This window comes from Eubalaena glacialis, chromosome 5, assembly GCF_028564815.1.
Source record: "Eubalaena glacialis isolate mEubGla1 chromosome 5, mEubGla1.1.hap2.+ XY, whole genome shotgun sequence".
NCBI classification, from domain to species: domain Eukaryota; kingdom Metazoa; phylum Chordata; class Mammalia; order Artiodactyla; family Balaenidae; genus Eubalaena; species Eubalaena glacialis.
Window position 1 is genome coordinate 89,228,902 of NC_083720.1, and position 25,801 is coordinate 89,254,702.

General features: G+C 35.1%; 1 pseudogene; it reads right to left on the reverse strand.

Annotated features, from left to right (window-relative positions):
• Positions 1–3,724: 3,724 nt before the first annotated feature.
• The window catches only part of LOC133092199 (UDP-glucuronosyltransferase 2A2-like), a 31,500-nt pseudogene continuing 9,423 nt past the window's right edge, over positions 3,725–25,801 (reverse strand).

Genomic DNA, 25,801 nt, shown 5'->3' on the forward strand with positions numbered 1-25,801 from the left:
CTAGAGCCCGTGCTCTGCAACAAGAGAAGCCACCGCAATTAGAAGCCACGCACCGCAACAAAGAGTAGCTCCTGCTCGCCGCAACTAGAGAAAGCCCACGTGCAGCAACGAAGACCCAACGCAGCCAAAAATAAATAAATAAAATAAATAAATTAAAAAAAAAAAGGCAATGCATTGAGTATTCTCTGTGGAGGCCTGTGAGTCTTTTTATTTATTTATTTTATAAATTTATTTATTGTCATCTGGAATTGTAATTGGAATCAATTTCTGATTTAGGTTGAGATAAACTGCTGCATCACAAAGGAGCTAAGTAATTAGAGGATAGATGTCCTAAGAAATGTTCAGAGGAAGAACATGGAACATGCAGGTCAAGATTGCTTTATACTTTCCAGTAAGAAGAAGAAAACTGAATAGCACCTCATAGCAAGCTATTATATGGACCCAGGAATGAGGGACTGGTCCATGATCAAGTCCACATTCATAGTCCTTCTGAAAAGAGCATGGTTTGCTTGTGGAGCCATTGTTCTGTAATAAACATTGGCAGATAATATTCTCCATATATGACTTTTTGAGGTTCTAAGAGTAGCAACTAATTTGGGAACAACATCCTCATCATCTGGCCTTGTAAACATATGAAAGTAATGGATAAATTCACATTTCTAATGTTAGGATTCTCCAGAGGTATTGCATTGGGTTTTGTGAAGGCTGGAATGGAAGATGGCCGCTAACTGCAAAGGGATGGTGCAGGAGTAATAGTACCAGAAGTGGTTTCTTCTACCTCTCACACAGGTAAGATGATACCATCGTGACACCTGGACAGTGAATCTTCCCTCAGTTCCTATTAGTTATCGATGAAATAGCAGTTTTATCTCAACAAAGGAAGAAAGATCTAGTTTATTCCAAACTCTCCATGAGTTTTAGGATATCCCCTATCATAATCTGCATGATGAGAATTTATGTCTAGGAGTCCTGGAAAGCAGACAAGTCCTAAATTGAAGCATGTTAATGAGGGCAAAGGATCTCCAGGATAGTGGGGTGGCTTCCCTTCATGCAAAGATCATAATTTTATCATCTGACAATTCCTTTAAGGGTGAAAGGTGCTTTCATTTCATGGTGTCATATGGATTGCTGATATCACAGAAGATTTCATCTGAGTATATTAAAGACTGTCTCTGGGGGAAATGAATGGCAGGAACAGGCAATGAGAGATTAGGATCTCAGCCTCTTTGGCTAAGTTTAGAGCCAGAATCTAGAACTTTGGTAGAATTGGAATGGAATTCAGAAGCAAACAACCTGGGGAGGAAATGAAATTGAGAAGCAGGTTGGTAGGGTTTCAATGTTCATTGCAGAACTTATGGTTCTCTATTTTATAGGCAGCAGACCCTTCTAAGTCCCAACTGTATTACTGTTTAAAATACAGTTAATATTCTCCTAAATTAGGGAGTATGTTAAATCTGAGATACAGTTGAATCATGATTTTTGGTAAAACATGTAGAACATAACAGAAACAAATCCTTCATTGTAAAAAACAAGCAAGTTTGAAAATCAAAACATAAAATATAAATCACTTTTTTTGTGATGTATAGAAAGTGACTTTGTATTCACATATGTATGCATGTAATGTGCAAAATACTTGCATCTACCTGTTAGCGTTTTCAATTGTCATGATACAGAAGAAACTTGAGCAGGATTTCATAATATAGTCACATATGAATAGTAAATAGTTTAAAAATAAAGTATTTTAAGACATGTTATGTTAACTGACTAGAAAAGCCAGAGGTCATCAAACTCCTGAAAAATATGTTCTTATTAAAACTTAAACTAGAAAAAATATGATATGTTACAAAGGTTTAGCTTCTACACACCTAAAATTATTACCAGATTGTTAATATATTTAACATAGTAATGTATAGATGATTTAAATAGGTAAATATTTGTGTTTAAGAAAAGCTTTGGTCTCTACAAGATAGAATATATTCATTTATTTGCCAGGGTAGTTCTTTTGAATAAACTCAGAAATTGCTAACAAGGTATCCAAATCTTGAGTTTACTTAAACTCCTTTATGTTACATCATTTGATAATAATGAAAAAAGTGAAGGGATATCTTGACATTGGTATAAAATAACCAAAGATTAAACTATGATTTTAAAGAGTATTTTAGGAAATAACATTATCTTATTGCCAGAATAAATGATTTAGCACTATGGTAAATTATTGCTTCAATTACTTTAATTAGATTGTAAACAAGGCAGCATTGTGTTTACGTTTTTCAAAATATATACCTTAAAGCATTGTAATTAGTTAATTATCTCAAAACCTCATAAAATTGAGAAAATATCTTTTTTCATATATCTCTTTATAGTTAATTCCACATCTAAGAATAAATTTATCTTTATCTTGTTCTTATTTGTGTCACTATTCCTGTAACAAAGAAGAGAATTGCCCAAATGATTTATAACTATTCTAAGATAGAGCTATAATTTTAGGCCTCTTAAAATTGGGTTATAAATTTCAAACTCTGTGGTAAATCATTTAATGAACTTGGTTACTACTATGTAATACCATCACAGTTAAATAATATTTTGACCTCAAGGGCAAAACACTGGCAAACATAATGGAAGATAGACTTTTTAGAAAAGAAAGGAAAATACATTCTTTATTTTTATTAAAATTGAACTTGTGTCTTCATGTTTGCTGCAGATTTCTGACTGATGCTAGTTAATAAGAAGCCTAGGTACTTGTGCTTATTATAGTGGTCACAGTACAGTTCATGAGAGGACCAGGGGAAGTGATGGGACAAAGGAAAAGGAAGAAATGGGCAAACTCTTGAGTTTCTGATGGAGAAATCATACCCATAGAAAATAGCATTTCTGAGAAATACATTTTCTTCCCACAGTATTTGCAGAGTAGCTCTTAAGTAGTTTGCTTCTTCTTTTCAAATATGTACATTGTAAGTAAAATTAATGTAGGAAAGAATTAAATAAATTTTTTAATTAATTTAAAAGGGTAGGAATTAAATTCCAATCATTTACTTTTGCTCCATCATATCATCAATCATGCTAACATATGCCACGAAGTGTTAAAATACAAATGAAGTACTATCATTATTAATATCCAAATGAAGGGAAATCTTCAAATCAAAGACCAAAAATAGTGTTTTGTATTCCAAGAGGGACAAAGTCTGATGTGTCATATGAAAGGAAACTGATGGTGTAAAATCTGCTTTACAGCAGGGTAGAAACCCTAACAGTTTCCTGATCTTCCTGACCAGAAGGGAAGCTCTGGCTAGAGTAATGCTTTGCATTACTTCTTGTCTAGTTCCTTTAGATAATATGCAATAATTCTTATACACTGGACCCAAAATGATGTTATTTAGGAAATATTCAACATGAACAGTACTGAAAATAGAATTAATCATTATGTTCCTAAGGTCTCAAACAGCATCTCAATTGGTTGAACTGAAAGAAATAAATAAAGCACTGAGACTTTAATGGTAGTAACTTCCATGTGTTTTGTTTATATTCTCTTTTAAAGAACAGATTATTTTAAACCTTAATTCTGAATCATGTGGCTTATTTTTGGGGTGAGTCTTTGATCTGTGACTTGATAAGCTGAGGAATGGACAAGAGCCTGGGGAAGCAGGAGAGGAATCTATTCTAATCAGTGGCTGGGTTAATTCAGATGGATCCTACCAAAGTTTCCAGCCGAACTGTTAAAAAAAAACTACTTTCTCTTTTTCTTCTTTGCAGTTTTACCAAACTTCCAGCAACAAAACAGGCAACATTTAGTGATCAGGAATATAAAAGTTGCCACGCATGCTAGGAGGAACCCAATCACATCCAAAGAATTGTACTGGTACTAGGTGAGGTTGTGGATGGTTGGCCGAAGGTGTTTGGCTCCTTTATGGCGCATCATAAACTCAATCCAGAAGACTGCTCATTCCAGAGGTTTCATAGGCTGATCATGGTGAATTCTTGATAACTTCATAGCATTCTCTTTATAGCTAAAATTGAATATACAGATAGCAACTTGAAAAATTTGTTAAGGACATGATATACCTAAAACTGTTCTATATTATTAAAAGTATATTACATAATTATATAATAAGTTGTGTCATAAATGATATCACCAAGAGTCAGAATGCATATGAAAGTTTGTTTCCTCTTGAGATATTTCTAGATATGGTGGCCTATCAGCTGGAATTTGTTGGATGTTACATAGTCTCAGTAATGATTGGAGGCAGGGGGGAAAAGAATTTCTAACTGGAAATAGCATTTTGAAAGTTCAGAAATAGGAATGTAGAATATGTAGGTTGAGAATAAAGAATTTGGTCTCATTTGCTGAGTGTGGTATTGGGAACATGATAGTGACAAGAAGCAGCAATGAGGGGCAAGTTTATGAAAAAGGAATCCTTCCCCCCACCACTCCACCCTTCCCCAGGTTCTGTCTGGAGTGTTAGTGTTAACAAGGGGCTAGTCTTCAATAGTAATGGGAAATGGTTTCAGTCTGTGATCTTCATGGCCCTGACATTCCAGATGAAACCAATAAGCTTCATGTGACCCTCTGGGCAAGAAGTGGGCCTGAAAGTGAGTAGATGCTGGAATCTTTGCTTCAAGCTACAGAGGGATGCAAGTGCCAGTGTTGAGGTAGAACAATGGCAATAGCTAGAACACTACCCCTGCTAACTTCTGTCAAGGAACAAAAACCAGACCAAGGTGTGGTTTAAGGTTTTGAATGGCTGACTTAGAAAAAGGATTTCCTTGTATCTGTGAAGGAGTTGAAGGAGGAAGGTTATTCTCCTACACTGAAGTGCAGTCATCATTGATGGAGAATATAGAATATTAAATTATAGAAGATAGTGGAAGAGCATGTAGAAAGTTCTGAGGAAGGGAACAGTAAATCAGAAAAAAATCAAATCCTTGTTGCTCTTTGGTTTAAAAAAAAATAGGCCTTTCTTAATACCAAGAATTTAAGGAATAAGTACTTCTGAATATATCTCAAGGAAACAAGGAAATAGCAACAAGAAACCCTCCAAGACACAAAAACAAAATATCTGTCAGATAAAAAATTAATGAAAAAGAAAATCCTCCAGGAATAGAGAGACTGCAATAAACAGAAAGTGCATCATTAAATCCATATAAATACAAAACTAAGGCTAAATGTTATTTGAAATTTTGGTCATGGACAAAATGTGTACGTTGTAAGTTTTGAACATGTTATAATGATAATGCAGCAAACAAAAATCAAGATGTGATGTTTAAGTGACATGAATGGGAAGTTTAAAAGTGACTTCATAGTGAAAAGTCATTCTATATTGACCAAAATTGGAAATATTTAAAAAGTAATTATTCTAAACTCTAATGTAAATATTTGTACATAGAATTATAGGAAAATTTTAGTAAGAATTTATCTAATATTAAAAAACATCTATCCAACCGTGGCAATTCTTTTAATTTTAATATAGCTTATTTTTTCCCAAGAATATATTTGATTTATTTGAAATACACTAAAATGATAAATATAATCACTTGCTGTTGAGAATATTTTTATTTATTTATAATCACAGCTAATCACCATGCACGACAAATATCCCTATAACTTATTCACTTCAAACTAAAAGTTTGTACCCTTTGACCAGCATCTCTTCACTTCCCAAACCCCTAGACTCTAGTTACCACCAATCTGCTTTCAGTTTCTATGAATTTGACTTTTTAGATTACACATATAAGTGATATCATACAGTATTTGACTTTCTCTGCCTGACATTTCACTTAGCAAAATGCCATGTTGCACAAATGGCAAGATTTCCTTCTTTCTTTTTGCTGAATAATATCCCTTTACATACATATACCACATCTTCTTTATCCATTTATCCATTGATGGATACTTAGGTTGTTTTTATATCTTAGTTGTTATGAATAACGCTACAATGAACATAGAAATGCAGGTATCTCTTCCATATTCTGTTGTAATTTCCTTTAGATGTATACCCCAAAGTGGCATTGCTGAATGATGTAGTAGTTCTATTTTAAATTTTTGAAGGAACCTCCATCCTATTTTCCATAGTGGTTACAGCAATTTACATTCCTATCAACACCCTTCTTCACTTCCTCACCAACATTTGTTATACCTTTTCTTTCGATCATGGCCATTCTAATAGATGTGAGGTGATATCTCATTGTGGTTTTGATTTGTATTTCCTGATGCTTACTGATGTCAAGTCCCCTTTCATGTATCTGTTGGCCATTTGTACATCTTCTTTGGAAAAATGTCTATTCAGTAACTCTACTAATTTTTAAATTTTTCTTTACTTGAGTTATATGAGTTTTTATATATTTTGTATTTTAACCTTATCAGATATCTAATTCACAAATATTTTCTCCCATTTTGTACATTTTATTTCATTTTGTAGATCATTTCTTTTGCTGTGCAGGAGCTTTTCAATTTGATGTAGCCCACTTGATTTTTGTATTTGTTCCTTGTGCTGTCGTTGGCATATCCAAAAAATTGTTACAAAGACCCTTGTCAAGGAGCTTTTTTCCTCTATGTTTTCTTCCAGTAGTTGTATGGTTTCAGGTCTTATGTTTAAGTTTTTAATCCATTTCTAGTTAATTTTTGTAAGTGATGTAAGATAGGGGTCCAATTTCATTCTCCTATATGAGATCATCTAGGTTCCCCAGAACCATTTATTGAAGACACTACTGTTTTCTTATTGAGTATTCTTGGCTCTTTTGTCAAATATTTTTTTACCTTATATGTGAGAGTTTACTTTTGGACACTCAATCCTGTCCATTGGTCTATGTGTCTGTTTTTATGCCAGTACCATACTTTTAAAAGAACTGTAGCTTTGTAGTAGCTACAATTTAGGATTTGTGTTTCTATTTCTGTGCCCCAAAAGGCTTTAGAACCTGGTCACTTGACTCACCCTTTCCTGTTGAGAAACTCTTTCTAGCTGGGAAGTTCTCTCTTGGTGTTGAGTAATGCTGGCTTGGAAATGGGATGATACAGGTAGAATGAAACTGTCTTCATTCTGTTTTTTGTGTGATTATTCTCAGGATTTTTTAGTTCCACAGTGTTGCTAAAATTCCTTAAGTGGACTTTAGAGCTCTCCCAGAGATGTTTTTGTTTATGGGTACTGTCATGTCTAATTGTTGATCTTTGTCAAGGGACAGGGAGGCTGGGGTCTTCTATGTCTCCATTTGGATCTCACTGTCTCACACTCTTTACTTCACTGTCTTTCTCTTGTTTTCAATTAAAATATACCAATATAGGATGTTTTTAATTAACAAGTAGAATGATCCTATTTTTATAAAAGTATTTCTATCTTTTTTTTCTAGTTATAAATTAGCACGAGGAAATACCTAAAGTAATATTTCTATACTGATGGTTATAGCTGTATGTGGAGAGTTAAGTGATTTTTCATTTTTATTTCTCTATGCTTTTGTTATATTGTCTAAATTCTTTATAGTGTTAACATCTGCATTTTTAAGAGATAAGCAATAAATATTATTAATAAAAATATTTGTGTCTCTTTAGCAACAGCTTAGTTTCTTTAAATAAATTTAGTATTTCTTTGAGGTTGGAATCTATTACCCAGTAACAGTAGGTGAATCTAAATACTTTCATAGAATTTGAGAAGTGTAAGACAATCATATTTGCTGTTAGTTATGTCCTGGTGATTATGTAAAAGTAATCAATTTAACTGAATGAAACAATTTACTCCTTTTAAAATACCGACGCTTCTCAGAAAAGAATATAGTCTATACTCACGAAGGGTTGTTAATAACTGTGTTCAAAGTGTAAAGGAGATTGGAACTCGTAATTGTGTGCAAGTTTAATTCAACAGCTGCCCCTTTGGCTTTTATACAAGCAATATTATCATGCTGATCACCAAACAGGGGAATTCCCACCATAGGGACCCTGTGGTAAATGCTTCATAGATCCCATTGGTTCCACAGTGAGTAATAAAAGCTCTGGTTTTGGGATGACCTAAAAATAAAATATATATCATTAGTAAGAGTTTCAGATACAGAAAATCATGACACCTTTATAAATCATTAATTCAATTAGGTAGCATCTTCTGCATAATTCTGTGCCATGAGGCCATATATAAATTCCTATAGGCTCTAAAGAAAGCAGCAATTAATTATTCCAGGCTAAGGAGCAATTAGTAATTCCAGCAATTAAGTCATTCCACACCTGTGAAACGTTTGTGCAGAGTTAACCGATGGAGAGTACTTGACATTGGACAAGTTGCTGGGGTGAGAATACTTTAATAGAAAGGAATGGAGGGATTTAAGAAAACAAACGCTTGCTTTAATAGGGAAAGGGAGTTGAGATGTGCAGGGTTTCAATGTGAGAATGTTGGCATAACAGGCTAGAAAGATCGACCTGGGCAAGTTCATGTAGTACTCTGTTTTAAAAATTGGGTTTTGAATTGATTGTAAGTAATTTGGACCATTTATAATACTGTAGATGGTGAAATGGCTTATCAGATTGTTTTTTCAAATAGCTACTGTGGGAAAAGTGAAGAGAGGAGGAAGATAATGGATACACAAAGCCAGGAGGGTGCTGCAATATTCTATACAAAAGATAATGGGAGCCTGATGTAAAGGTACTTTCTTTGGCTCTGATTCTGAGGAGGGAGAGATTGTATCATAAACGGAAGAATTATAGATACCATATTTATGTTAGTGCTTGACAAAGATTCCAGTTTTGACCAAACTCTAGTCAGGCTCCTCTGAACTCTCTTTTCAAATAGACCTTGATTTGGGGGCTTTTTGTTTATCTCTGCATTGCCCAATTTTAGCAACCATCCTTCTAAGTCAGTTTAGCTAGATTCTCCCAGTACTGATACCTGATCACTCTTTTTAGCTGTTGCTTCCTCTTTCACCATCCGCCAAGTGATGGCTGATCACCCTGGCCTGCCGTCAACAAGAATCAGATTAGGTTAGTTTTGCCAGCATCCTCCCTTGACCCTGATGTTTCCTCTTAGTAATTTTCCATCCACTGACCTCCCTCTCTGCACTTTGGTTATAAATTTCCCACTTTTCTTTCTGCATTCAGAGTTTAGTCCAATCTCTCTGTCTTACTGAAAAGTCCATTGCAGTAGTAACTGTACTTATCATGGTGGTCTTGACTAAAGTGTGCCTTACAGTCTTTAACAAGTGTCATGAATAAGTTTTTCTTTAACGAGCTCCAGAAGAAATGTGAAGAAGAAATTACGTTTTTTTTTCTTATTCTGAATACAAATTATCTGTTATTGAGTAATTATTCAGATTATTCCTCATTCATAATTAAGCAAAATTATTTAATTTTGCTTCTCTTTGGTCTTATCAAGACGATCATTCTGTGGAATCCATCCAGATAGCCGGGTATTTGCTCCTAGTGTTTCTGGTTTCTTTTCCTGTGTTATCTCCACAGAACCTGCTAAGACAAGTGCATTTACTCTATTCGAAGATTTTTAGAATCACATCCCATCAGAAGGAGGCAGTTAACTTAGAATTAATCAGGTTTGATGACTCCAGGTAATACACAAGCAAACTGAGGTCCTAGGTGATTAAGTAATGAATGTTTTTAAACCATTGACACCACAACAGTGTTTTCAAATGCTTGCAATAATCCTAGTCGATAGGCTATCATCATCAGGTTAATTCTAACTTGTAGATGAAGATAAAAGACAATCTGTATCTGAAACAAGTGTATATTGGTATTACTAGGCCATTTTGGTAAAGTGGATTTTTGAAATAAAGTTTTCAGAGGCAAAGGGAAGGAATGTCATTTACCTCACTAAGAAATTGTTAGGGCTTTGATCTTTGTTACATACTTGGTAGTAACTTAGAATCAAGTATTGCCTTTTTTTTTTTTTAATTAATTTATTTATTTATGGCTGTGTTGGGTCTTCGTTTCTGTGCGAGGGCTTTCTCTAGTTGTGGCAAGCGGGGGCCACTCTTCACCGCGGTGCGCGGGCCTCTCACGTATCACGGCCTCTCTTGTTGCGGAGCACAGGCTCCAGACGCGCAGGCTCAGTAATTGTGGCTCACGGGCCCAGTTGCTCCGCGGCATGTGGGATCTTCCCAGACCAGGGCTCGAACCCATGTCCCCTGCATTGGCAGGCAGACTCTCAATCACTGCGCCACCAGGGAAGCCCCTGCCTTTTTTATTATAGTAAAATATACATAATGATGTCTATCATTTTAAAGTATTGTAAGTATAGAATTTGGTGGCACTAAATACATCCACAATGATGTGTAACCATAAGCACTATCTATACCCCAACTGTTTTCATCTTCCCTACATAAACTCTGTATCATTAAGCAATAACTCCCTATTCCCCCTTCTCCCTAGCCCCTGGTACCTCTATTCTACTTTCTGTCCCCATGAATTTGTGTAATCTAGGTATCTGATATAAGTGGAATCATACAGTATTTGTCTTCTGACAACATTATTTCACTTAGCATTATGTCTTCAAGGTTCATGTATGTTGTAACATATCAGAATTTCCTTTCTTTTTAAGGCTGAATAATATTCCATTTTGTGTGTATATCACATTTTCTTTATCCATTCATTTTGGTATTGTGAATAATGTTGCTGTGACCATTGTTGTACAAATATCTGTTTGAGTCCCTGATTTCAATTCCTCTTCATAAATAGGATTAGAATTACCGGGTCATATAACAGCTCTATGTTTAACTTAGTGAGGAACAACAAAAATGTTTTTCAGAGCAGATGCATCATTTTGCACTCTTATGAGTATAATAGAGAAGAACAAATTTTACTTTAATCTTTCTGTTCTGTTTCCTGTGTTGGTCATGCTGGCTCTGCACCTTTTGTAAAATAATGTTGCTTACAGACTGAAATGTACAGGATAGCCTATTCTCAAGGCTCTGACCTTTAAGAGTCCATTAATATAGAGATAAAAGTTGCAGAACAGAAAATAATATTTGTCTTGTCGGAGGTTTACAGGAACATCGTGACCTGACCTACTTGGAGAGTGGCAAGAACAAAGTACAGTCCTACACCAAGAAGTTTGCAACAACTAACCACACACCTCTCTTACCTTGCCTTTAAAAGTGCTTTGTTGAAACCCTTTGGAGAGTTCAGGGTTTTCTGGGCACAAGCCACCCACCTCCTTCGTGGACTTGCAGTAAACCTTTCTCTGCTCCAAACTCCTATGTTTTGGTTTGTCTGGACTCACTGTGAATCAGGTATACAAACTTGCATTTGGTAACAGAAGTGTAACACACAAGGTCCTATTTCTCCACATTCTCACCAACCCTTGCTGTTTTCCTTTTATTTATTTTTTATAATAGCTATCTTAATGTGTGAAGTGGTTCTTCGATTTGCATTTCCTTAATGATTGATTTTGAGCATCTTTGCATGTACTTTTTGACCATTTGTGTAGCTTCTTTTGAGAAATATCTATTCAAGTACTTTCCCATTTTTCAATTGGTTTTTTGTTGTTGTTGAGTTATAGGAGTTCTTTATATATTGTGCACATTAGTTCCTTATCAGATACGTGATTTGCAAAGATTGTCTCCCAATCTGTATATTGTATTTCACTTTCTTGATAGTATCTTTTGATGCACAAAAGTTCTGCATTTGATGAAGTCCAATTTATTTACTTTTTCTTTTATTGTTTGTGCTTTTGGTGTCATACCTATGAAACCATAGCAAAATACAGTGTGATGAAGTTTTCCCTTCGGATTTTCTTGTAAAAGTATTATATTTTTACTTCTAGAGTTTGTCTCTGATCCATTTTGAGTTCATTTTTTTAAGGTAAGTGTCCAACTTTATTCCTTTGCATGTGGATATAAAGATTTTACAAGCACTATTTGTTGAGAAGACTGTCCTTTCCCCACTGAATGGTCTTGCATCCTTGTTGAAAATCAATTGCCCATACGTGTGAGGGTTAATTTCTACTTTGTCTTCTATTCCATTGGTTTATATGTCTGCCCTTTTCCCATTACCACACTGTTAATTTACTGTAGGTTTATAGTAAATTTCTAACTTCAGTGTTTGAAAGTGTCAGTCCTTTAACTTTGTTGTTTTTCAGGATTGTTTCGTCTATTTGTGGTTCTTGTAGTTCCATATGAGGTTGAGGATTGGATTTTTTATTTCTACAAAAAGACTGTTAGAGTTTTGATAGGCATTGCATTAAATCTGTAGATTGTTTTGGATAGTGTTGACATCTTAACCATGTTAAGTATTCCTATCATGAACATACATAGGATGAGTTTCCATGTATTTAGGTATTCTTTAATTTCTTGCAGCAATAATGTTTTGTGGGGAATTCCCTGGCGGTCCAGTGGTTAGGGCCCTGAGCTTCCACTGCAGGGGGCACAGGTTCGATCCCTGGTTGGGGAACTAAGATCCTGCATGCCACGCAGCACAGTAATAATAATAATAATAATAATAATGTTTTGTGGTTCTCATCATGCAAATGTTTTACCTCCTTGGTTAGATTTATTCTTAAGTATTTAATTTGTTTTGTTGCTCTAGTAAATGGAATTTTAAAAATTTCACGTTCAGAGTGTTCACTGACCCTGTGTGTATGAACAAAACTGATTTTTGCTGTTAATCTTGTATTATGCACCTTAGTTAAGTTTGATTATTATCCCTAGTAGCTTTTTGTGAATTCTTTGAGATTTTCTATGTATAGTATCATGTCATCTGCAAATACACATTGCTTTACCTCTCTCATTCCAATGTGGATGTATTTTTATTTCTTTTTCCTGTGTCATTCCTATGCTAGAACTTCTGGTATAAGGTTAAATAGCAGCAGTGAAACAATACAACCTTGTATTTTTCCTGATCTTAGGAAGAAAGCTTTCAGTTTACACCACTGAGTGTGATATAAGCTGTGGGTTTTTCAAAAGTACCCTGTATCATATTGAGGACTTCTCCCTCTATTCCTAAGTTTCTTGAGAGTTTTCATCAAAAGAATGTTGGATTTTCTCAACTTCCTTTTCTGTGTAAGTTAAAATGATCATTTGTTTGTTTGTTTGTTTTTCCCTTCATTATATTCATATGCTGTATTACATGGATTGATTTACATTTGCTGAACCACCTTTGCACAAATAGAATAAGTATCATTTTACTATGGTGAATACTCCTTTCAATATTCTAGTGGATTTGATCTGCAAATATTTTCTTGAGTATTTTAATATCCATATTTAGAAATGATCATGGTCCGTAATTTTATTCTTTTGTGGTGTCTTTATCTGGCTGTTGGGAAAACTAGTAAAGTAGTCTTGTTTAGGCTTCAGAGGCAAAAGAAGGCCTCTGACCGACTTGTGACCCTGCCTGGACTGCATGCCTGCTTGCACACCTAACAATTGTTACTAACAAGTCAAGCAGCAAGTACAATAAGAAAGGGAGTGGGTCTTGGAATTTCTTGAGCCCTGGGGACCTGGCTAGTCCCCTGGGGTCTAGAAAATCCTGTGACTCTTATGGTGAAATCAACAGCATTGTTACAGTTGAACCAGAGCTGCATTTTTGCATGCAAACTGATGACATCAGTTTGTGGCCTGGAATTATAAACGGAAGCCCCCAGAACTACAATTTGAAGTTTCACCCCTGAGGTGGACGCACCGCCTGGGACCCTTCCCAGCTGGGACTCCAGATTGCTGTTACTTGGGATTTCCCAGCTGCTGTTTGAATCTGGATGAAGGTGTCGGCCCAATCTGGTGATGTATACTCTGTTATGTCTTTCTAATACTTTTATTCATCCCCTTCTAATGACTGTATATTGAAATTAAGTTAAATCATCTTCTATTAAAGAAATTAATTAAATCTGTTCAGTTGTGTGAGACGAGTGGTTATTTTGCCGGTGAGCCCAACGAACCTTGAAACTGAAAGCAGGTTTCCGCAATACACACGCTTTCATATCAGGTAAATCTAGCCTCACAGCCTTATTTAATGTTTCCTTCTTTTCCCTTTTTTGGAATATTTGAAAAGGATTACTTAATTATTTAATTATATAAATGTTTGATAGAATTTGCCAGTGATGCTATCTCTCCAGGACTTTTCCTTTTTGGTAGGTTTTGATTACTATTTCAGTCTCTTAATTTGATATAGGTCTGTTGAAATACTCTACTTCTTGTTTAGTCAGTGTAAGTAAATTGAGTTTTTCAAGGTATTTATCCACGTCTTCCAGGTTGTTTAATTTTTGATAATATCCTCTTTTTTTTCTTCCAGTTTTGTTGATATATAATTGACATACCGCACTAAGTTTAAGTTATATAGCATTATAATTTTACTTATATACATTATGAAATGATTATCACAATAAGTGATAAGTGAATAAGTGAATATCCATCATCTTATGTAGGTACAAAATTAAAGAAATAGAAAAAAAATTTCTTGACATGAGAACTCAAGATTTACTCTCAACAATTTTCATATATAACATACAGCAGTGTTTATTTATGATGTATATTGCATTCCTAGTACTCATTTATCGTATAACTGGAAGTTTGAAACTTTTAACCACCTTCCTCCAATTGTCCCTTCCCAATCCCCTGCCTCTGGTAACCACAAATCTGATCTGTTTTGCCATGAGGTTGTTTTTTCTTTTCTGTTTTGAAGTATAACTAACCTACAACACTATGTTAGTTCCTGTTACACAATACAGCTATTTGGTAATTCTATACCTCTCAAAATGATCATCACGATAAGTCTAGTTACAACATGTAAAGCTATTGCATAGTTATTGTCTTATTCCCCACACTGTATTTAGCAAAATACATACATATATACGTGAAAATACATGATTATTTTAAGTTGCTGATCTCTTAAGTTCAAGTGCATTTTAACAACCTTGCATTTTTACTTCCCTCACCACACTTACTATTTTTGACATCATACTTTAAACCTTTTAGTTTCATGTATCTCTTAACTACTTATTATGAGTATACATGATTGTATTACTTTTGTGTTTTAACCTTCCTTCTAGCTTTATACCTGGCTGATTTACTAACTTTACTATATATTTGCCTTTACCAATTTTTCCTTTTGTGATTTTCATGTTTCTAGTTGTGACCTTTTCTCTCTCACTTAGAAAAGTCCCCTTAACATTTCTTGTACACCTGGTTTGGTGGTGCTGAACTCTTTAACTTTTGCTTGCTTGTAAAACTTTTGATCTCTCCATCAAACATAAATGAGAGCCTTGCTGGTGAGAGTATTCCTGGTAGTAGGTTTTCCCCTTTCATCATTTTAAATATTATATATTGTGCCACTCCCTTCAGGTCTGCAGTGTTTCTGCTGAAAAGTTAGCCAATAGGCTTATGGGAGTTTCCTTGTAAGTAACTTGTTCCTTTTCCCTTGCTGCTTTTAAAATTTTCTCTTAATTTTTGCCATTTTAATTGCAATGTGTCTTGGTGTGGTCTTCTTTGGGTTGATCCTGTTTGGGATTGTCTCTGCTTCCTACAACTAGATGACTGTTTCCTTTCCCAAGTTAGGGAATTATAGCTATTATGTCTTCAAATGTGTCCTCTGCCCCTTTCTGCCTCTCTTCTCCTTCTGGGAGACCTATAATGCAAATGTTAATGTGCTTGATGTTGTCACAGAAGTCTCTTAAACTGTCTTCCTTTCTTTTTATTCTTTTTTCTGTTCAACTTCAATGATTTCCACTACTTTATCTTTCAGCTCGCTGATCGATGTCTCTGTATCATCTAATCTACTGTTGATTCTTTCTGGTGTATTTATCATTTCAGTTATTGTATTGTTCATCTTTGTTTTGTTCTTATTTATATTTTCTAATTTTTTGCTAAAAACTTCTACCTTCTCACTCTGTTTATTTAATCTTCTCCCCAGTTTTTCTGAACATCTTTACAATCATTACCTTGAACTCTCTATGGGGTAGATTGCTTATGTCCACTTCACTTAGTTCTTTTTCTGGGGTTTTATGTTGTTGCTTCATTTGCAACATATTCCTCTGTTGCCTTATTTCACCCAACTTGCTGTTTTTATTTTTATGTATCTGAAGGTTGGTTACATTTCCTGACCTTGGAAAAGTGGCCTTTTGTATTAGACATCCTATCCATCCAAGCAGTGCACCCTCATCCGGTCACCAGACTTAGATGCTCTAGGGGTACCTGTATTTGGGCTACCTGTGTCCTCTTGTTGTGGCAGATTGATTACTATGAGCCCTTAGCTCTTCTGAAAGTACTCTCCACTGGCCTTTAAGGCCATTGTTTTGGGGGCATGGTTTCCTGGTGCCAGAGCCCTGGTCTGGGGAGCCTAATGTTTGTTGGGCTTGAACTATGCACTCCTTGGGGACAACCTTGGCTAATTTGCTCACTTGGTGGTATGATTCTTGACTATACCACTTCTTCATCCCCCCTATCTGTCTCACTGTGGGAAGAGGTAAGCTGGGGTATTCTTACTCTCCCATCTTGACTACACCTCCTTCATATCCTCTTATAAAATTTTTATCTTTGAAAAGCCATTAGTAATCTCCCTAGATTCATTTCTCATTTTAAAATTATTTGCATCTACTTTTTTTTCTCTCTGGCAGTTTAGCTAAAAGTTTGATAATTTTGCTGACCTTTCCAAAGAACCAGGTTTAGGTATTATTGATTTTCTCTGGGTTTTTTTTTTGTTCATTTTGTTTATCTCTGCTCTAACTCCATTATTTTTTTCCTTCTGTTATCTTTTGGTTTAGTTTGCCTTCTTTTTATAGTTCTTTAAAGTATAATATTAGTTTGTTGATTTTTAGATCTTTCTTCTTATTTAATGTAGGCACTTGCACCTATAAATTCCTCTCTGAGTCCTGCTTCTCCACATCTATTGATTTGGACTGTTGTGTTTTCATTCATTAAAAAAATATTTTCCAATTACTATTTTTTTTCAGATTTTTTTTAAGTTTATGTTTTAGAAGACATTTACATTTACAGAAAAATTGCAGAATTTCCATAAACCCCACACCCAATTTCTGCTATTACTAGCATCTAACATTAGTATGGTACACTTGTTTTCTTTTTTTAAGGTTTTTACTTATTCTTGAATTTTATTTTATTAATTTTTTTATACAGCAGGTTCTTATTAGTTATCTATTTTATACATATTAGTGTATATATGTCAATCCTAATCTCCCAATTCATCCCACCACCCCTTGCCCCCATGTCCATATGTTTGTTCTCTACATCTGTGTCTCTATTTATGCCTTGCAAACCAGATCATCTGTACCATTTTTCTAGATGCACATATATGCGTTAATATATGATATTTGTTTTTCTCTTTCTGACTTACTTCACTTTGTATGACAGTCTCGAGGTCCATCCACGTACCTACATATGACCCAATTTCATTCCTATTTATGGCTGAGTAATATTCCACTGTATATATGTACCACATCTTCTTTATCCATTCGTCTGTCAGTGGGCATTTAGGTTGCTTCCATGACCTGGCTATTGTAAATAGTGCTGCAATGAACATTGGGGTGCATGCGTTTATTTGAATTATGGTTTTCTCTGGGTATATGCCCAGTAGTGGGATTGCTGGGTCGTATGGTACTTCTATTTTTAGTTTTTTAAGGAACCTCCATACTGTTCTCCATAGTGGCTGAATCAATTTACATTCCCACCAACAGTGCAAGAGGGTTCCCTTTTCTCCACACACTCTCCAGCATTTGTTGTTTGTAGATTTTCTGATGATGCCCATTCTAACTGGTGTGAGGTGATACCTCATTGTAGTTTTGATTTGCATTTCTCTAATAATTAGTGATGTTGAGCAGGTTTTCATGTGCCTCTTGGCCATCTGTATGTCTTCTTTGGAGAAATGTCTATTTAGGTCTTCTGCCCATTTTTGGACTGGGTTGTTTGTTTTTTTAATATTGAGCTGCATGAGCTGTTTATATATTTTGGAGATTAATCCTTTGTCCGTTGATTCATTTGCAAATATTTTCTCCCATTCTGAGTGTTGTCTTTTCAGCTTGTTCATAGTTTCCTTTGCTGTGCAAAAGCTTTTAAGTTTCATTAGGTCCAAATGAATTGTTTCATTTATTTATTTTTGTTTTTATTTCCATTACTTTAGGAGGTGTGTCAAAAAAGATCTTGCTGTGATTTATGTCAAGGAACATTCTTCCTATGTTTTCCTTTAAGAGTTTTATAGTGTCCAGTCTTACATTTAGGTCTTTAATCCATTTTGAGTTTATTTTTGTGTATGCTGTTAGGGAGTGTTCTAATTTCATTCTTTTACAAGTACCTGTCTGGTTTTCCCAGCACTGCTTATTGAAGAGACTGTCTTATATACATTGTATATCCTTGCCTCTTTTGTCATAGATTAGTTGACCATAGGTGCATGGGTTTATCTCTAGGCTTTCTATCCTGTTCTATTGATCTATATTTCTGTTTTTGTGCCAGCAACATACTGTCTTGATTACTATAGCTTTGTGGTATAGTCTGAAGTCAGGGAGTCTGATTCCTCCAGCTCCAGTTTTTCCCTCAAGATTGTTTTGGCTATTCAGGGTCTTATGGGTCTCCATACAAATTTTCAGATTTTTGATCTAGTTCTGTAAAAAATGCCATTGGTAATTTGTTAGGGATTGCATTGACTCTGTAGATTGCTTTGAGTAGCATAGTCATTTTCACAATATTGATTCTTCCAATCCGATAACATGGTATATCTCTCTATTTGTTTGTGTTATCTTTGATTTCTTTCAACAGTGTCTTATAGTTTTCTGAGTACAAGTTTTTACCTCCTTAGGTAGATTTATTCCTAGGTATTTTATTCTTTTTGTTGCAATGGTGAATGGGATTGTTTCCCTAATTTCTCTTTCTGATCTTTCATTGTTAGTGTATAGGAATGCAAGAGATTTCTGTGCATTAATTTTGTATCCTGCTACTTTACCAAATTCATTGATTAGCTCTAGTAGTTTTCTGGTGGCATCTTTAGGATTTTCTATGTATATTATCATGTCATCTGCAAACAGTGACAGTTTTACTTCTTCTTTTCCAATTTGGATTCCTTTTATTTCTTTTTCTTCTCTGACTGACATGGCTAGGACTTCCAAAACTATGTTGAAAAGTAGTGGCTAGAGTGGACATCCTTGTCTTGCTCCTGATCTTAGAGGAAATGCTTTCATTTTTTCACCATTGAAAATGATGTTTGCTGTGGGTTTGTCGTATATGGCCTTTATTATGTTGAGGTAGGTTCCCTCTAGGCCCACTTTCTGGAGAGTTTTTGTCATAAATGGGTGTTGAATTTTGTCAGAAGTTTCTTCTGCATCTATTGAGATGATCATAAGGTTTTTATTCTTCAATTTGTTAATATGGTGTATCACATTGATTGATTTGCATATATTAAAGAATCCTTGCATTCCTGGGATAAATCCCACTTGATCATAGTGTATGATCCTTTTAATGTGTTGTGGGATTCTGTTTGCTAGTATTTTGTTGAGGATTTTTGCATCTATATTTATCAGTGATATTAGTTTTTAATTTCTTTTTTTGTAGCATCTTTGTCTGGTTTTGGTATCAGGGTGATGGTGACCTCATAGAATGAGTTTGGGAGTGTTCCTTCCTCTGAAGTTTTTTGGAAGAGCTTGAGAAGGATAGGTGTTAGCTCTTCTCTAAATGTTTGATAGTATTCACCTGTGAGTCCATCTGGTCCTGGACTTTTGTTTGTTGGAAGATTTTTAATCACAGTTTCAATTTCATTACTTGTGATAGGTCTGTTCATATTTTCTATTTCTTCCTGGTTCAGCCTTGGAAGTTTACACCTTTCTAAGAATTTGTCCATTTCTTCCAAGGTTTCCCTTTTATTGACATAGAGCTCCTTGTAGTAGTCTCTTATTATGCTTTCTATTTCTGTGGTGTCCATTGGACTTCTCCTTTTTCATTTCTAATTTTATTGATTTGAGTCCTCTCCCTCTTTTTCTTGATGAGTCTGGTTAAAGGTTTAGCAATTTTGTTTATCTTCTCAAAGAACCAGCTTTTAGTTTTATTGATCTTTGCTATTGTTTCCTTTGTTTCTATTTCATTTATTTCTGATCTGAACTTTATGATTTCTTTCCTTCTACTAGCTTTGGATTTTGTTTGTTCTTCTTTCTCTAGTTCTTTTAGGTGTAAGGTTAGATTGTTTGAGGTTTTTCTTGTTTCTTGAGGTAGGATTGTTTTGCTATAAACTTCCCTCTTAAAACTGCTTTTGCTGCATACCATAGGTTTTGGATAATTGTGTTTTCAATGTCATTTGTCTCTAGGTATTTTTTGATTTCCTCTTTGATTTCTTCAGTGATCTCTTGGTTATTTAGTAACATATTGTTTAGCCACCATGTGTTTGTTTTTTTACATTTTTTCCCTGTAATTTATTTCTAATCTCATTGCATTGTGGTCAGAAAAGATGCTTGATGATTTCAATTTTCTTAAATTTACCGAGGCTTGATTTGTGACCTATGATGTCATCTGTCCTGGAGAAAGTTCCGTGTGCACTTGAGAAGAAAGTGTAATATGCGGTTTTTGGATGGAATGTCTTATAAATATCAGTTTAATCCAACTGGTCTTTTGTGTCATTTAAAGCTTTTGTTTCCTTATTAATTTTCTGTCTGGATGATCTGTCCATTGGTTTAAGTGAGGTGTTAAAGTCCCCCACTATTATTGTGTTACTGTCGATTTCCTCTTTTATAGCTGTTAGCATTTGCCTTATGTATTGAGGTGCTCCTATTTTGGGTGCATATATATTTGTAATTGCTATATCTTCTTCTTGGATTGATCCTTTGATCATTATGTAGTGCCCTTCCTTATCTCTTGTAACATTCTTTATTTTAAAGTCTATTTTATCTGATGTGAGAATTACTACTCCAGCTTTCTTTTGATTTTCATTTGCATGGAATATCTTTTTCCATTCCCTCACTTTCAGTCAGTATGTGTCCCTAGGTCTGAAGTGGGTCTCTTGTAGACAGCATATATATGGGTCTTGTTTCTGTATCCATTCAGCGAGCCTGTGTCTTTTGGTTGGAACATTTAATCCATTCACGTTTAAGGTAATTATCGATATGTATGTTTTTATGACCATTTTCTTAATTGTTTTGGGTTTGTTTTTGTAGGTCCTTTTCTTCTCTTGTGTTTCCCACTTAGAGAAGTTCCTTTAGCATTTGTTGTAGAGCTGGTTTGGTGGTCCTGAATTCTCTTAGCTTTTTCTTGTCTGTAAAGCTTTTGATTTCTCTATCGAATGTGAATGAGATCCTTGCCGTGTAGAGTAATCTTGGTTGTAGGTTCTTCCCTTTCATTGTTTTAAATATATCATGCCACTCCCTTCTGGCTTGCCGAGTTTCTGGTGAGAAATCAGCATTAACCTTATGGGAGTTCCCTTGTATGGTATTTGTCATTTTTCCCTTGTTGCTTTTAATAATTTTTGTCAATTTGATTACTATGTGTCTCGGTGTGTTTCTCCTTGGGTTTATCCTGTCTGGGACTCTCTGTGCTTCCTGGACTTTGGTGGCTATTTCCTTTCCCAAGTTAGGGAAGTTTTTGAGTATAAACTTTTCAAATATTTTCCTGGGTGTTTTGTTTCTCTCTTCTCCTTCTGGAACTCCTATAATGCGAATGTTGGTGCATTTAATGTTGTCCCAGAGGTCTCTTAGGCTGTCTTAATTTTTTTTCATTCTTTTTTCTTTATTCTGTTCCATGGCAGTGATTTGTACAATTCTGACTTCAAGGTCACTTATCCGTTCTTCTGCCTCAGTTATTCTGCTATTGATTCCTTTTAGTGTAGTTTTCATTTTAGTTATTGCATTGTTCATCTCTGTTTGCTTCTTCTTTAATTCTTCTAAATGTTTGTTAAACATTTCTTGCATCTTCTTGATATTTGCTTCCATTCTTTTTCCGAGGTCCTGGATCATCTTCACTATCATTATTCTGAATTCTTTTTCTGGAAGGTTGCCTATCCCTGCTTCATTTAGTTTTTCTTCTGGGGTTTTATCTTGTTCCTTCATCTGGTGTATAGTCTTCTGCATTTTCATTTTGTCTGTCTTTCTGTGAATGTGGTTTTCATTCCACAGGTTACAGGACTGTAGTTCTTCTTGTTTCTGCTGTCTGCTTCTGATGGATGAGGCTGTCTAAGTGGTTTGTGCAAACTTCCTGATGGGAGGGACTGGTGGTGGGTAGAGCTGGGTGTTGCTCTGGTGAGCAGAGCTCAGTAAAACTTTAATCCATTTGTCTCCTGATGCATGGGGCTGAGTTCCCTCCCTGTTAGTTGTTTGGCCTGAGGCCTCTGAGGACTGGATCCTACAGGCTCTTTCGTGGGGCTAATGGCAGACTCTGGCAGGGCTCACGCCAAAGAGTACTTCCCAGAACTTCTGCTGCCAGTTTCCTTGTCCCTGTGGTGAACCACTGCCACCTCCCACCTCTGCAGAATACCCTCCAACACTAGCAGTTAGGTCTGCTTCTGTCTCCTATGGGATCACTGCTCCTTCCCCCTGGGTCCTGATGTGCACACTACTTTGTGTGTGTCCTCCAAGAGTGGAGTCTCTGTTTCCCCCAGTCCTATCAAAGTCCTGTAATCAAATCCCAGTAGCCTTCAAAGTCTGATTCTCTGGGAATTCCTCCTCCCATTGCTGGACCCCCAGGTTGGGAAGCCTGACATGGGGATCTGTACCTTCACTCCAGTGGGTGGACTTCTGTGGTGTAATTGTTCTCCATGTATCTTTTTTGGTGAATTCCAGTGTCTTCCTGTCGATGATTGCTAGTTGTGATTCCGGTGCTCTTGCAAGAGGGAGTGAGCACACATCCTTCTACTCTGCCATCTTGAACAAATCTCTCTCCAATTACTCTTGTGACTTATTCTTTGACCAATTGTTTGTTAACTTCAATAGCAAGAAAAAAGCTGTGCTCTTATATAGACCCATCTATCTCTTTCTTTATTGATGTGATAAATTACATATTTATACATTGTGCTCCTAATTACATAAATTAATAATTGCTTTTTATGAATTTTTATTTTAAATCATTGAGAAATTTTTTAAAAAATTGGGGTTACAACAGTACTGGCTTTTTTAAATTGCCTTTACTGCAATTTTACCTTACTGCTGACCTTTATGTCTTCAAATGGTTTTACCTTACTGTCTAGCAGTGTTTTATTTCCATTAAAAAGACTCCATTTTGCATTTTTACAGGGAAAGTCTACTGTTAATTCTGTCCCTCAGCTTTTGTTTATCTGGGAATATTTTAATTTCTACTTCATTTTTGAAGGAAATTTTGCCTGATATAGCATTCTTGGTTAACAATTTGTCTTTGAGGACTTTGAATTTATCAATCTACTGCCTTTTGGCCTCCAAGGTTTCTGATGAGAAATTGGCTAGTCAGCTTAGTCAAGATACCTTTTAGGTGATGAATTCCTTCTCTCTTGCTGCTTTCAAGATTCACTCATTATCTTCGGCTTTTAACAACCTGGTTATAATATGTCCTGGTTTAGGTCTCTTTGAGTTTATCCTACTTGGTGTTCACTAAACTTCTTGGATTTGTAGATTTATGTGTTTCATTAAATTGGGCTATTTTAGGCCATTATTTCTTTAAATATCCTTTCTGCCTATTTCTCTCTTTCTGGGGCTTCCACAATGTGTATGCTCATTCACTGGATGATGTCCCAGAAGTTTGTTAAGCTTTGTTCATTTTTCTTCATTCGTTTTTCTTTCTGTTCCCCCAACTTGATAAATATCAATTATCCTTTCCTCAAGTTTATTTATAATTTTGCCTGTTCATTTCTGGTTTTGAACTCCTGAGGTGAGCTTTTTATTTCAGTTATTGTAATTTTCATCTCCAGGATTTCTTTTTGGCTCTTTCTTTAGTAATTTCTTTTTCATTATCAATATTTCATTTTGTTCCTACATCATTTTTTTCTCTTTATCATTGTCTCCCTTTAGTTATTAGTGCATCTTTAAGGCAGTGGTTTTAAAGGCTTTTTCTAGCAGCCACAGAATCCAGACTTCCTCAGGAATGGTTTCTCTCAATTTATGTCTTTCCTATGATTGAGCCATATTTTTGTCTATCTTCTTATGCCTTGTGATATTTGTTGAGAACTGTACATTTGATTTATATAATGCTCTAACTCCAGAAATCAGAATTGCCCCTTTGTTAGAGTTTGAATTTTTTTCTTTTTTGATTGTTGAAGTATTTCTCTTTACCAGGAACCAGGCTGAGTTTAAAGTTTTAGGTCTTCTCAGTTCTTTTATGAGCCAGTATCTTTCCCTGGACATGCACATAGCTTTCCAAATTCCACTATGCGAGGTTGTTTTTAATGGCCTAATTCAATGTCTTGCTCCATAATGGACAAAAAAGGAAAAAAAGAAAAAAATAATGCTGATCCTTTAAAACTCCTGGATATTGCTTCTGCTTATGAAGGTTGAAACAACTCTGGCCAACTTCTGTGACTACACCTCAAGGATCAAAGACAGTAATCAGCAAACAGAATGCAGAATCCCAATATCTGGAAAATAAGGTCTTTTTTGCCCACAGTGGCTCCACCAATTTACACCAGAAATGTAGGCATTTTGCCTGACATGGGGCTGAGTGATGGAGGCTTTGAAGTTGCTCTTAGTCTAAAGGGGTGAAATTGACTAAATTAACCACAATTCCCAGTCAAGCTGTCCCCTGTGAGTTGTAAGTGCTCAGATAGACCCCAGAGTTCCAATATAGTTACTTCCTACAGCTTTGGCTAGTACAATTATTTTTTTGGTAGAGAGACAAACAAAATTTGTGCTTCTTATTCTACCCTGATTTCATCCATAAGCATTGTACTTTAATCCAATTGAAAACTCAATAATTTTCAATATTTTTATGAAGATGCTTTTTGGATTAAATACTTAAATGGGTACTACTTACACAAAAATAATTTTAAAGTAACTTCATTATGAATACAAAAATTATTATTATCATTTGTAACTTAAAATTACATTTAATTTTCTATTTTAACTAAAGGTAAGGAGAAAAGGGTGTCCCTGGCAGTTTAAAAGCAACATCACTCAGTTATAATGTAGAATGGTATCACTAAAAAATTGAAATTTATAGGAACATCATAGAGTGAACTGCATAAATCTTTTACTGTATTATTATAGTTTTTAACTGTTTAAATAGAAGAATCACTATTTAGAAGTATTTCAGGAATCTAAGTTGTCAGTTCTGGGCTCAAACAGGGCCTGGTCCACATCCATTTATCATAAGGAAATAGAGTCCCAAGGCATTCTGTAAATCAAAGCTATATTTTTGAATATCTATTCCCTTATTCTCAGTCATGGTAGTTGTAATTTGTGTGTATGCCTCAGATTAAAAAAAAACAATAAATACAACAAAACAAGGTTAGATTACATGGAAGCCTTAAAACCCATATACAAAGCCGACTGAAAATTTGACAGTAGTGAATGATTGTTTTAGCTTATTATTTAAAGAAAATTTTGCAATATGTTTTCCTGTTAGTAACGCCAGGTTTAAAGCAAGACAGCAATCAAATATACTGTTTTAACGGTTAGTACCTTTTTTTTTACAGTTCAGTTAAATTGACACTAACAATACCAATCACATTTCTGACATTTTTAAGCACGCTTTTAAGGAGATATCCATGGAATTTAAAATAGCTGTCCCTGAAAAAATAAGATTATCTGACCTTCTGAGGAATTTGCACAAGGGCTGATGCAATCACATTAGACTTTTCTTCTGTGAGGTTTTTTATCATTGACCCCAGAGTAAACACCACAACTCCATCTTTTTTTTTTTAAACATCTTTATTGGAGTATAATTGCTTTACAATGGTGTGATAGTTTGTGTTGATAACAAAGTGAATCAGTTATACATATACATATGTCCCCAT